The sequence below is a fragment of the Ambystoma mexicanum genome, chromosome 9, assembly GCF_040938575.1.
Source record: "Ambystoma mexicanum isolate Mex_15411 chromosome 9, UKY_AmexF1_1, whole genome shotgun sequence".
In the NCBI taxonomy this organism is placed as follows: domain Eukaryota; kingdom Metazoa; phylum Chordata; class Amphibia; order Caudata; family Ambystomatidae; genus Ambystoma; species Ambystoma mexicanum.
The window spans coordinates 215,685,730-215,697,003 of NC_090931.1; positions in this window are offsets into that span (position 1 = coordinate 215,685,730).

Sequence of the window (11,274 nt, forward strand, 5' to 3'; positions counted from 1 at the left end):
GAGAGAACAACAAAGGCAAGAGGAAGACATAATTAGAAGGGATGCGAGAGCTAGAAAAAGAAATAGAACGAAGAAGAAGACAGTGGGGCCTTGATACCAGTCTCATTCCTAAGGAACCAATAGGGCCAAGCCCAGAAATACGATAGGACAGAATAGAAGAGTTCCTTCCAATAAAGGAAGCAACATCAGGAGCATCTAAAGTAGTATTGGAAGAAGAAAACTTTGATGCGGGGAGCATCGGAGAAAAAATCGATAAGGCCTGTCAAGAATTAAAGGAAGGTAGCAAGTATGAAGTCGAGGGAGGAGGGATCAATCCCTAGCATTTCAATTACAAAGTGAAGAAGACATTCTGTTCAGTCACAAACACATAGCATTGTCCTTAAGCATACTGAACTTAGACAAATGTGAAGGGGATGATAGTCACACTAGTTGGGGACAAGACATGTCAGACGAGGAAAGAAAATCCATCCTCGAGGAAGGAGGAGGAAGTGTGTGCACCCCCAAAGGAAGCCTGCAAATAGATAAAGAAGTAAGATGGTCGGATTTGGAACAACCTACGGATAGGATGCCATATCCCATAGCATATTCAGAGTGTCCCCGAGGATGATTGTACAGTGAGAGGGAGTATCGATGCCATATGTGAGCAGGTTAAGGTCACTACCGACAAGGAGACTGGCCCTCATTACAACTGAGGTGCTAAGTGCACCAACTTTACCACCATGGTGTAAACTACGTTTACACCATGGTGGATGGCGGATTTACCGCCCCATTACAAGGTGAGTGGGGCGGTAAATCCCCATTTCCCATTTTCCCTTCCCCATTCCCATTTTTGCCCCATAGGGCATAATGGGAGTGGGGAAGGCGCTAATTACGGCACCGTAAATTACGGTGCCGTAATTAGCACCAAGGTGCCTTAGCACCATGGAACTTAACGCCTGCAAAAAGCAGGCGTTAAGGTGGGAATCAGGCGTTAAGGGTTAACGGTGGCGTTAACCCTTAACGCCTGAGTTGTAATGAGGGCAACTGACAGCGACAATCGTCCCTGCCATGGATAGGCTAACAATGGGAGCCGACTGTGGGTTGGGGTTTACACAGTTTCCCTTATTGGAAAAAGGGGGAGCAAGACCACAGTATATTCCATGGCTGCAGATGGACAGGATAAGGATAATTTAAGGTGTAGCTCCCAAGTTTCACTTCAGGCCCCGGGAAATGGATATATGAATTAGAAAAAATGACAGGAGGAAACATGCTGGCCATATGGGACATAAAAGGTCTCCTGGTAGCTATTCTTGCAGAAAGGGCTGATGACATGTGGAGGAGAGCAGGATATTGAAGTGTGACAGCACAAAACACAGCACATGACAGAGCGCCGTTTAATAATTACACAGTAGACATATGGAGGGCTCTTAGGGTACAGTACCCTGATGCATCAGTTATGGGTGCAATTATGACAAGTAAGATGAAGGAAGACAAAGAACCTATTGCTCACATTCATGATATTTAGGAGAAATGGCAACTTGAAACTTGCGAGTTGTGGGAAAAACTGTGGCATTATTTGACCACATTTTATGCCAGCAGTAGCCTGAGCCAGTGCAGAGGCAGATGAAGAAACAATTGGGGATGGAAGCGAACCCGTGTGCTGAGATACAGCAGATGATCGTGCATAACTATCGATTATTGCAGGAGAAAAATAAAAATAAAGACGAGACTAGGATAATCAAGGAAGCCAAGTTAGTTCAGAAAGAATTGTCAAAATTTGCAATAGAAGGGGCAATATTGACAAGCGGAAAAGGATTGGGAATGCAGGAAGCATTAGGTACATCACAGGCGAGTAATCAGCACCCAAGGGGGATATAGGTTTGTGCCATGAGGCAGAGGTATGGGCTATAGAGGAAGAGAAGGATTCCAAAATAATCAAGGTGGATTTTGGAATACACAGGATGAGAATCAGAGTACCCAGGAAGGATATAATCAAGGGGGACTTGTCAGATGGGTACCACCAGTATGTTGGACTTGTGGGATGACAGGAAACATTGCACGTGTATGTGGTAGCCAAGGGAATGTACAGAATGGCTAATTTTCAAGAGGTGGGACAGCTTATCCTCCACCATATAGTATACAGACTAGAGAAATGTTTGCCCAAGATCACACATCGTATCAGACACAAGCACCATGAGTACAGCAGGTACAACATAAGCAAGCACAAATGAATCCAGCACAATGGCAGTCGCAAAAAGCTCCTATGCAGACACAGCAGTATGCAAACACGGACAAGTATTGACTCCCAGAATAGGAGGTGTCACTGTAGTAGGAGTAAATCCTTTCACAGGGACATGAAGGGCCAAAGAAATATCGAGGCTTAGTACCACAAAATGAAATACACCAATCATGGGTCAAAAAGATACACATATCTTTTATTCTGTACATATTCAAAGCAAACAGATAGCTATCTGGCTCCCAACACCTCGCAGTGTGTACCAGCAGACACAGTGAGGGGTGAGAGTGCTGGACATGTTAACACGGACGTTTTTATACAATTTTACAAACATTGTCCAGCCCCTCTCCAAACGAATAATTTACATGCTTGGGTTCATGCCCAGTTCATATGACAAATATTACAATATTGTACAACAGATTTAACAAGTTTGCATGTCCATGAAGTTACAATGGTGGCATTGGTTCTCTGATCCACAGTAAGCCTTGTTTCAAGAATTGCTACATTGCAGTTCAGCAAAAACACACAGTCTGAGTTTCTTCTACATTGTCTCATTGTTTATATGAGGATGAGGATTGTGAGCGCAGACAACACTTAGATTGCAGTTCACACGAATCACAAGGTTTCTTTGCATATAACAAACAGTCTGCTCTTGGTTAGCCTAAATGTTGACACAACTCAAAGGTCGTTTGGCTCAGCTGCATTTGAAAACACAGTCCACCATTTTAGAACACAAGGCAAGAGTCAAAATCAAAATGGTGGATAGTTCTTAAGATTGTGGCGAATTTGATCAGAAATCGAAACATTTCAGACGCAGTTTTCCGTGCAACGCGAATGGGCTTAGGCAAATATTCGTAACAAGGTGGTATTATAAGAATACAGTTTAACAGACAGGGATGAGCTTGCCTGGAACTTTCAGGTAGTCACTAGCTTCTGAAAGTCTCATCTGTAACTGAGAGGCCTGTAAGAGAAAATGTGCAACCCCTTACTTAAGGCAAGAAATTCCCTGGTCAGGTTATAGTGCCAATTAAACTTTATATATTTATGGCATTTAATATATTAAATGAACACTTCATAATTAATGGTCTGAAAAGATTGATATAAAATGGGTGCTTGCATTGTGCAAAAAAGAATTGATTTTAAACCCTTCTATACCATCTCATAATTTCTAAATAATATAAACACAGTTATAACACAGGCTGTCTTCTTGATTGTTTTATGTAGGGGCATAATTGGGAAATAGGCACATTTTCTCTTTAGAAGTTTGCTTAGTAGGAACTAAAATCATGTATCTGTCAATAATACGATTAACAAAGAATGTTATAACTGTTTGTGTATTATGAACGAATCATGAGTTTGTATAGATGGATTTTAATGTAGAAATACAAAAACAGCTTTTGTACATATCTTTTTTCAGACCGTTCCTTATTGAGTAACTGTGCATTTATTTTATAACATTCCATAAAACACACAAAGGCTATAATCGTACCATGGAATTTCTTGCCTATTTTTTGCTTGGGTGAAGCTAGGTTTGCATGCAATCCCCTGCTGTTAGCTACCAACCAATTTTACTACACAGCAATTCCATTTTTTATTTATGTAGGATTTCACACAAGATACAATCGTTCAGACGCCTATTTTTCACTTACTAAGGGCCCTAAAAAACAACACAATGCGGTAAACCTATCAATAACACAGTGCAAAGCAGAGCATGTATCAAATACAATTCTCCGTTCCGCCAGACCTCGGACAGCAACAGCTGCTACCAAAGAGAATATTTGGAAAACAGATTCCAAGGAGACTTGTCAGAAGTTAATTGACCCTGTTGACAACAAATGAGCCCCGCTAATCAACAGACCACCACAACCGAAGAGCTACATGGAAGAAAACCAAAACCCCAATCAGAAGACAAACATTGATAATAAAGCACAAACCAAGTCATACCATAAAAATCCACTGCAACCTAATCAACGCTAGATCAATGTCAAAACACTCAACTGAGATCTCCTACCTACTCTGTGACAACGGTATCGACATTTATTCATCACAGCAACATGGCTGGATGACAACTACAAAATCACACTCCAAAGCTGCCTCCCCATCAACTTTAAATGCCTACAGACAAACAGGAAAGGAAAAAAGGAGGAGATCTCGTAATAGCATTCAAAGAACACCTGAAAATTAAAACAGATGACCTCTAAACCTCGAGAACAGCAAATCCATGGTCATCAACCTATCAGCTAATCAGAAAATAAACATTAAATTCATTCTGGTTTACAGACCACCGACATACGATGCAACCTTCGCCGACAACTTCATCAAAGCCATCACCAACATAGCCATCCAACATGAGCATCTGATAATCCTGGGGGACTTCATCATATTGTTGAAGAAAAACACGCCAACTAACAAAGCTCACTAATCCGACAACTAGCAACCATGAAACTACAACAACTGGTCAAAGGAGCAACACACTCGGCAGGGCACACACTTGATTCAATTTTCGCTAACAAAAAATTTATCACCACTGCACCGCCGATACTGATACTTTGGAGTGACCATCTCATCATCCCTTTTGTGATCACGCTACCAACTAAATCTATCAATCTGCCCTCAAACTCCCAACCACGACAAAAAGAACCTGGAAAACCATCAAAGCAAGCAACCTAAGAGAACAACTAGAGCTTACAAAACCATCCACGACTGAAGTGGAGAAGGCAGACCTAAACGGAAAAACAGACCAACTACATAAATGGATTGCTGATACAATCGAAAACATCTCACCGGAAAAAACGTTTACCAACTCAAGAAAAAGAGCATTGGCAAAATGGATCACCCCACTACTAAGCACCATGAAAAAGAACAACAAGAAGCTGGAACTAGAATGGAGGAAAGAATCTGACCAAGGAAAGAAAACTCAGTTCCAGAGACAAATCCGATCATACAAGAAGGAAATTCAAAAGGCAAAGAAAAAACAGTATGATGACACAATGACCAAAGCAACCAACACATAAAAAGAAATGTTCAACGACATAAAAAAATGGGAAAACCACCAGGTTGTGACAACACTCTAATACCTTCACAGAAACTATGCAACAACCTAGCAGACCATTTCAAAAATAAAATCAACAATATCCGACAAATCGTACAAAACAGACCAACCAATCCGAACACAAAACCAATCAGATCCAACGAGGAGCCAAAGCACGAACTCCAAAACTTCCTGAAAATATCAGTGGAGACATTCGTCAAGTTGGATAAACATAGCAAGAAAGCAGACTCACCCATGGATCCCTGCCCCCCAGACATCTACGCATCAATCCTCCCACAAGGAATGCCATCAGAATATTACAAAAATCACTTCAATCTGTCGCTTGCAACAGGCACCGTACCACAATCCTTCAAATCAGCGTATAATAAACCACTACTGAAGAACTCAAGTGGCAACGTGGAAGACCTCTCCAACTACAGACCTATTTCAAACATCCCCTACCCAGCAAAACTCCTGGAAACCTACATATAAAAACTAACCCAAGAGCACATAGAAAAACACCAACTGCTGGACCAAGCACAAGTCGGGTTAAGACCTGCAAGTGGAACAGAATCAGCACTCCTTTCTATCCGGGATGACCTAAAGACAAACACTGATTCCAACACACCTCAGCCATAATTCTGCTTGACCTCTCGGCAGTATTTGACACAGTAAGCCATGATACCCTCATCAAGAGATTAGAAGAGCTAGGTATAGCCAACTTAGCACTATTCTGGATAAAATAATTCCTAGCAAACAGAACAGAGACTGTCTGGATAAAGCCCTTCAAATCTGCTCCGTGAGTTAACGACTGCGGAGTTCCACAAGGATCCTCAATATCACCACTGTACTTTAACATCTGCCAGACTCCGCTAATAAAGATCTTGAAAAAATACAATCTTACGTGCTACAACTACGCAGATGAACTGAAATCATCTACAAAAATCGAAGATGCACAAGAAGAAAACTCAACACTTGGAGAATGCCTCAAAGAAATCTATGACTGGGAGAATGTCAACAATCTAACAATAAACCCAAGAAAGACAGAAATCATGATTATATCCAGAAATCAAGAGAACAACACATACATACTGTGGGTGAGATAGAATTGGAAACCAAGCCCACACCATCAAATGTAGTAGAAAACCTGTGAGTCCTGATGGACAACACACTTACATTGAACCACAAGTAAACACAATCATTAGAAAATGCTTCTTCCTCCTTCACTCAAAAAGAATCCTACCATTCCTGTTCTTCACCCACAAAACACTGACAATCGTCACCCTCATCATGTCAAGAATCGACCATGGCAACAGCCTTTACCTCAGAGTGACGGAACACCTGGTGAAGAAACTGCAATGCATCCAAAACGCTGTAGCTAGACTCCTCCTCAAACTATCCAGAAGAGATCACATCACACCAGTGCTAATAATGCTACATTGGCTTCCAATCAAACAATGTATCATGTTAAAAACCATGTGCATAACACACAGAACAATCAGCCGCCAGGGAGCAGGATTCCTACAAAAGATAATAACCGTTTACAAGCTGATGAGACTCCTTAGATCAAGCAATGAAATTCGCCAGCAACCAAACCCATACACCAGGTAAAAACTTGCGGGCTCCTCTTTCTCCCGCCTTGCAGCAAAATCTAGGACAACCTCCCAAAAGTATAAGAAACACAAAGACCACCAAAAATTCAGAAAACTACTAAAAACCTGGTGCTTCAACACCTCATAACCAGATGGAAACAACTGAAATAATAAAAACCATGAATAGAAAGAGAACCAGTTGACAGAACCCATGACGCTACAGCTAACACCTATAACCGACAGAGAGGGGAATGCCCACAAGAACAGAAAATACAATGCTAGGCGGAAGCAACCACCAGAAACAACCCAATCAGCTAACAAGGCTGACACAAACAAGTACAACTGCCAAGCATCCCCACTGACAGACATGACTACATGAACAGTGGGTAAACCCAAACCAACACAATCACGCATCCACACTATCCAACTTCTACCTCATGCTCACAAGGCAACCATCCTCCAACCAACCCCACCCTATAAGCTAAGCCACCAGCCAAATGAGATTAGCTTGCATCACTTTTAGACAGGATTGTGAATGTTAGCCAGTGCCACGTTTACATATAATTGTGAATATTAGCTTACCTCACATCTAGATAGGATTGTGAATATTAGATAGTGCAACATTTAGATATAATGGTGAATATTAGCTTGTGCCACATCCAGAGAGTATTGTGAGTATTAGCCAGTGCTGCATCTAGATAATAATGTGGAGATATTCACGTGCCACATCTAGAAAGAATTTGGAACTTAGCATATACCACATCTAATTAGCGAGGCCACTAACCAACCCACTAAAAATCTCACCCTTCTGCATACACCTCTCAAACTCTAACCAAACACAACCACACCCCTAAAGCACAGCAAACCGCACAAACCTCACTACACCGCAAAAAACAAAATAAATCGCACATACCTTCGCACAACAGAACACGAAGGCCACAAACAGAAAAGCATACCTAAGCTCAGCGAATGGTGCTAACCGAACTGAAGTCGCTAACAGAACATCACTGCTCTCTTGCACTTTTCCATACTCAGTCCTATTAACTCACTCCACCCCCCTTTCCTTTTCAGATCCGCCAGAGCGCCAAGGGACCACTCTGGTGGTGACAGGGTGCTGTACAAATATCCTTTAACATTAACATTAACAAAGGAAATCTAACTGGCACCACTTTAACATCAGATTGGGTACCCGAAAACTAGGTAGTTGGGACCACATGTATAGATGTGGATGTTTATTTTTGGACAAGATCATTGGACATCCTTAGGGAGCACAATTATATAGTGCTCAAGCCATATCCAGCAATAATGCCCCCAGCCATAAGATCTCTACTGCCTTGGGTGTTGGGAACAGTACCCAACCACTAATAGCCACTAGAAATCCATTAGGAGAAAGAACAAGCAGTGCTGTCCCTTCGTTGTTGATCGTGAATCATTGTTTGAAATTGAGTAGAGCGGTTTGGGAATGTTTAATTCAGAACTGGGACATCATTAATTTCCATGAGACCTGCACAAAAGTAGCAGAATCAATAGTTTTGTTTTATTTCCGGGACCGGGTACGCATAATTCGATGCGGCATAACCCAGGTGTATATATGGCTACTGAGATGTGCAAAGAACTCATGGTGGCAACAGGAAAGACAGACACAAGTGATCATAGTTCAAGGGTGTTTATTAAACTGTAAATTCAGGATGGAAAAACGCCTAAGCTAAACCTAAACCTGAGATAGGAGTAAGCTTTGACCATCAAATGAAAAATAAGACAGCCCTTGTGGCGTCTTGTCAAAGTAAAAAGGACTATATTTAAAAATAATCTATTGCCAATTCCTTACAACTAATTACAGAAAGTGTGGGATAGGGTTTTCAATAAATAAAGAAGTGTTCACAAATAATAAGTCAGGATGTGATTGCCAGGGGTCTCCCTTCCCCATGTTTTCAGCACGGGACAAGGTGGATCTCCTGAGCACAGCACACACTCGAGCCTTCCCAGCAGCAATCAACAGTTCCATACCAGCTATCAGGTTCTTCGATGGTTACGTCGCTTTTCAATAAAAGTCTCTTCCCTTCGAGGGACTGATGTATTCAATAGAACACACAAACAAAAAGTTCCTCTCCAAGTGAACTTTGGGGTGATGACTTTCCACCCCCTGGATCTCCTTCTGGCGGTCTCAGATCCCAATGCCAAGTGGGACAATCCACTTCCCCTGGTCTTACAATCCTTCTTTCACTCACAAATCTCAATGTCTTTTCTAGGAATTCACTGTGGACATCCCTCCGTCATGTTCATTCCTGTCAACACACTGTTCATGGGCCTTCAGACTTTGTTCCATCTTGTTAGCATCCCACCGCTGGGTACACTCTTCTCAACCTTTGTAGCACACTGGTCATGCTCTAATATCACCAAGAGGGATTCATTTCTCCTTCTTTCACAATCATCTGTCGGTCAAAGACTTCCAACGGTGCAGAGGATTTTACAAGAACCCTGTATGACCACTTTGACCTCTCTGCACCTCTTCCCAAGGCCTTCTGGTTATGGTAGCCTTTACCATTGGGTAAACGCCCAGAGATTCCTGTGTGAGCACCCACGTGGTGCCGGACACCTCTGTTGCTGTGGTTTTCCCCCTCTTTCATCAATAGTTTCTTTAAACCTTTCAAAGTTCAAATTAGCCGTTTGCCACTTTTTGTTTAACACAATTTGGCTTCCTATCAGCTCTCCCCTTGTAATGAACTGCTTGGCTTTCTTCCTCCTTCGGGTCAAGGTTGGTACCATGGAGACCAGCGTCTCTCCTGGGCTTGGTTATCGGCTGAGGAGGGTTTTGTGCACCATAGACATCTTCTGCAACACACGATGGCTATTGTTTGCGGTCCTATGATTCTTTCCGGGATGCGTCGTCTTTCTCCTCCTCTTGAACTGCAGTGCTGAGTTAGCTCTCACGGTGTGTGGTCTGTCTTGCTCGTCCTGCGCATTCGTGCTTCCCCTTTTATCCCTGTTGGGAAGGGAAAGGGCTGGCAGGTGTATGTGTGTTTCTGGTCAATTTCCTGAATTTGCCAGACCCTTTTATTGGGACATGCCAAGCAAACAGCGCTGGTGTTACTCATTTGTCTTTCGTGTTGAGGGAAAGTTTTTGTATCGGAAAAGGGGAGTGGGGCACAGTGTTTTAGAATATCCTATGTGGTAGGATGGGGAAAAGATGTTAAAAGAAGGGGGATACCGCATCTCACCCGTCAGTGTCCCACTCCGACTCCCCAAGGACCCTCGATCCAGGTGATCCTCCCTCACTGGTCTACCCACAGGAACTGGATCCAATAGCTATGGCAGTGTCCTGGCCACCTGGATGACAGATCCCAGGGGACTAGCTAGCGAGACACGTTTAGGTTTCTCACAGATCCTTCCTCCATGCGATGTAGCCACATTTCTTTCACAGGGGAAGCTGGAAAGAAAATATACATTTGCGTGGTCATTTCCTTTTCGGTCTTCCACAGTGAAACAATAGGGTTGTTGGTCTAGAAACCATTGCATGACCCGAGGGTTGGATTCTTTGCATTGGCTAATCCAAACTAGAGTTGAGTGGTCTGTAACAAGTGTGAATTTTCGGCCCAATAGGTAGTACCTAAGATGGACAATGGCCCACTTGATGGCCAGGGCCTTCAGTTCCAACACAGAGTAATTTTTTTCATGTGGGAACAGCGTGCTGCTGATGAATAGTATGGGATGTTCCATTCCATCGCAAACCTGGGACAGGATGGCTCCTAACCCTGTAAGGAAGGCTTCTGTCTGTAAGAAAACCTCTTTAGAGAAGTCAACTACCTTTATGATTGGGTTCTGACACAGTGTCTGCTTCAAGGTGTCATAAAATGTCTCATCCTCGTCATTCCAATGAAGTTTCTGGGGTTCAGCCTTCTTAAGTTTATCTGTCAGCCGGGCTGTTTTGTCTTAAAAGTTATGGATAAGCCTTTGGTAGTATTCTATTAACCGGAGAAAATGCTATAAGATCTCTTTTTGTCTTAGGAGTTGGTGTATCTAAGATGGCTTTTACCATCTCATGTTGGGGTTGTACATTCCTGTTCCCTACAAAGAAGCCAAGATATTTTACGGCTGATTGGGCAAATCTGCACTTAGCTGGATTAGCAGTTAGACCAGTGTTTCTGAAGACTTTCATGATGGTATAAATATGGAAGAGATGGTCCTCCCAAATTTTACTATAAATGACAATGGGCCTCATTACGACCCTGGCGGAGTGGGTTTACGCCAGCGTTATTCGCGGCGGACCCGTCCGCCCTACTACGAGTTTCCGTAGTGCCATGGAGCGTTTTCCGCCTGGTTTTTCCGGGCGGAGAAATCCATGGCGCTACGGGACCTTGTCGTTAATTACGCCACCGTATTTTGAGGTGGCGTAATTAACGCCTTCCCCACTCCCATTATACCCTATGGGGCAAAAA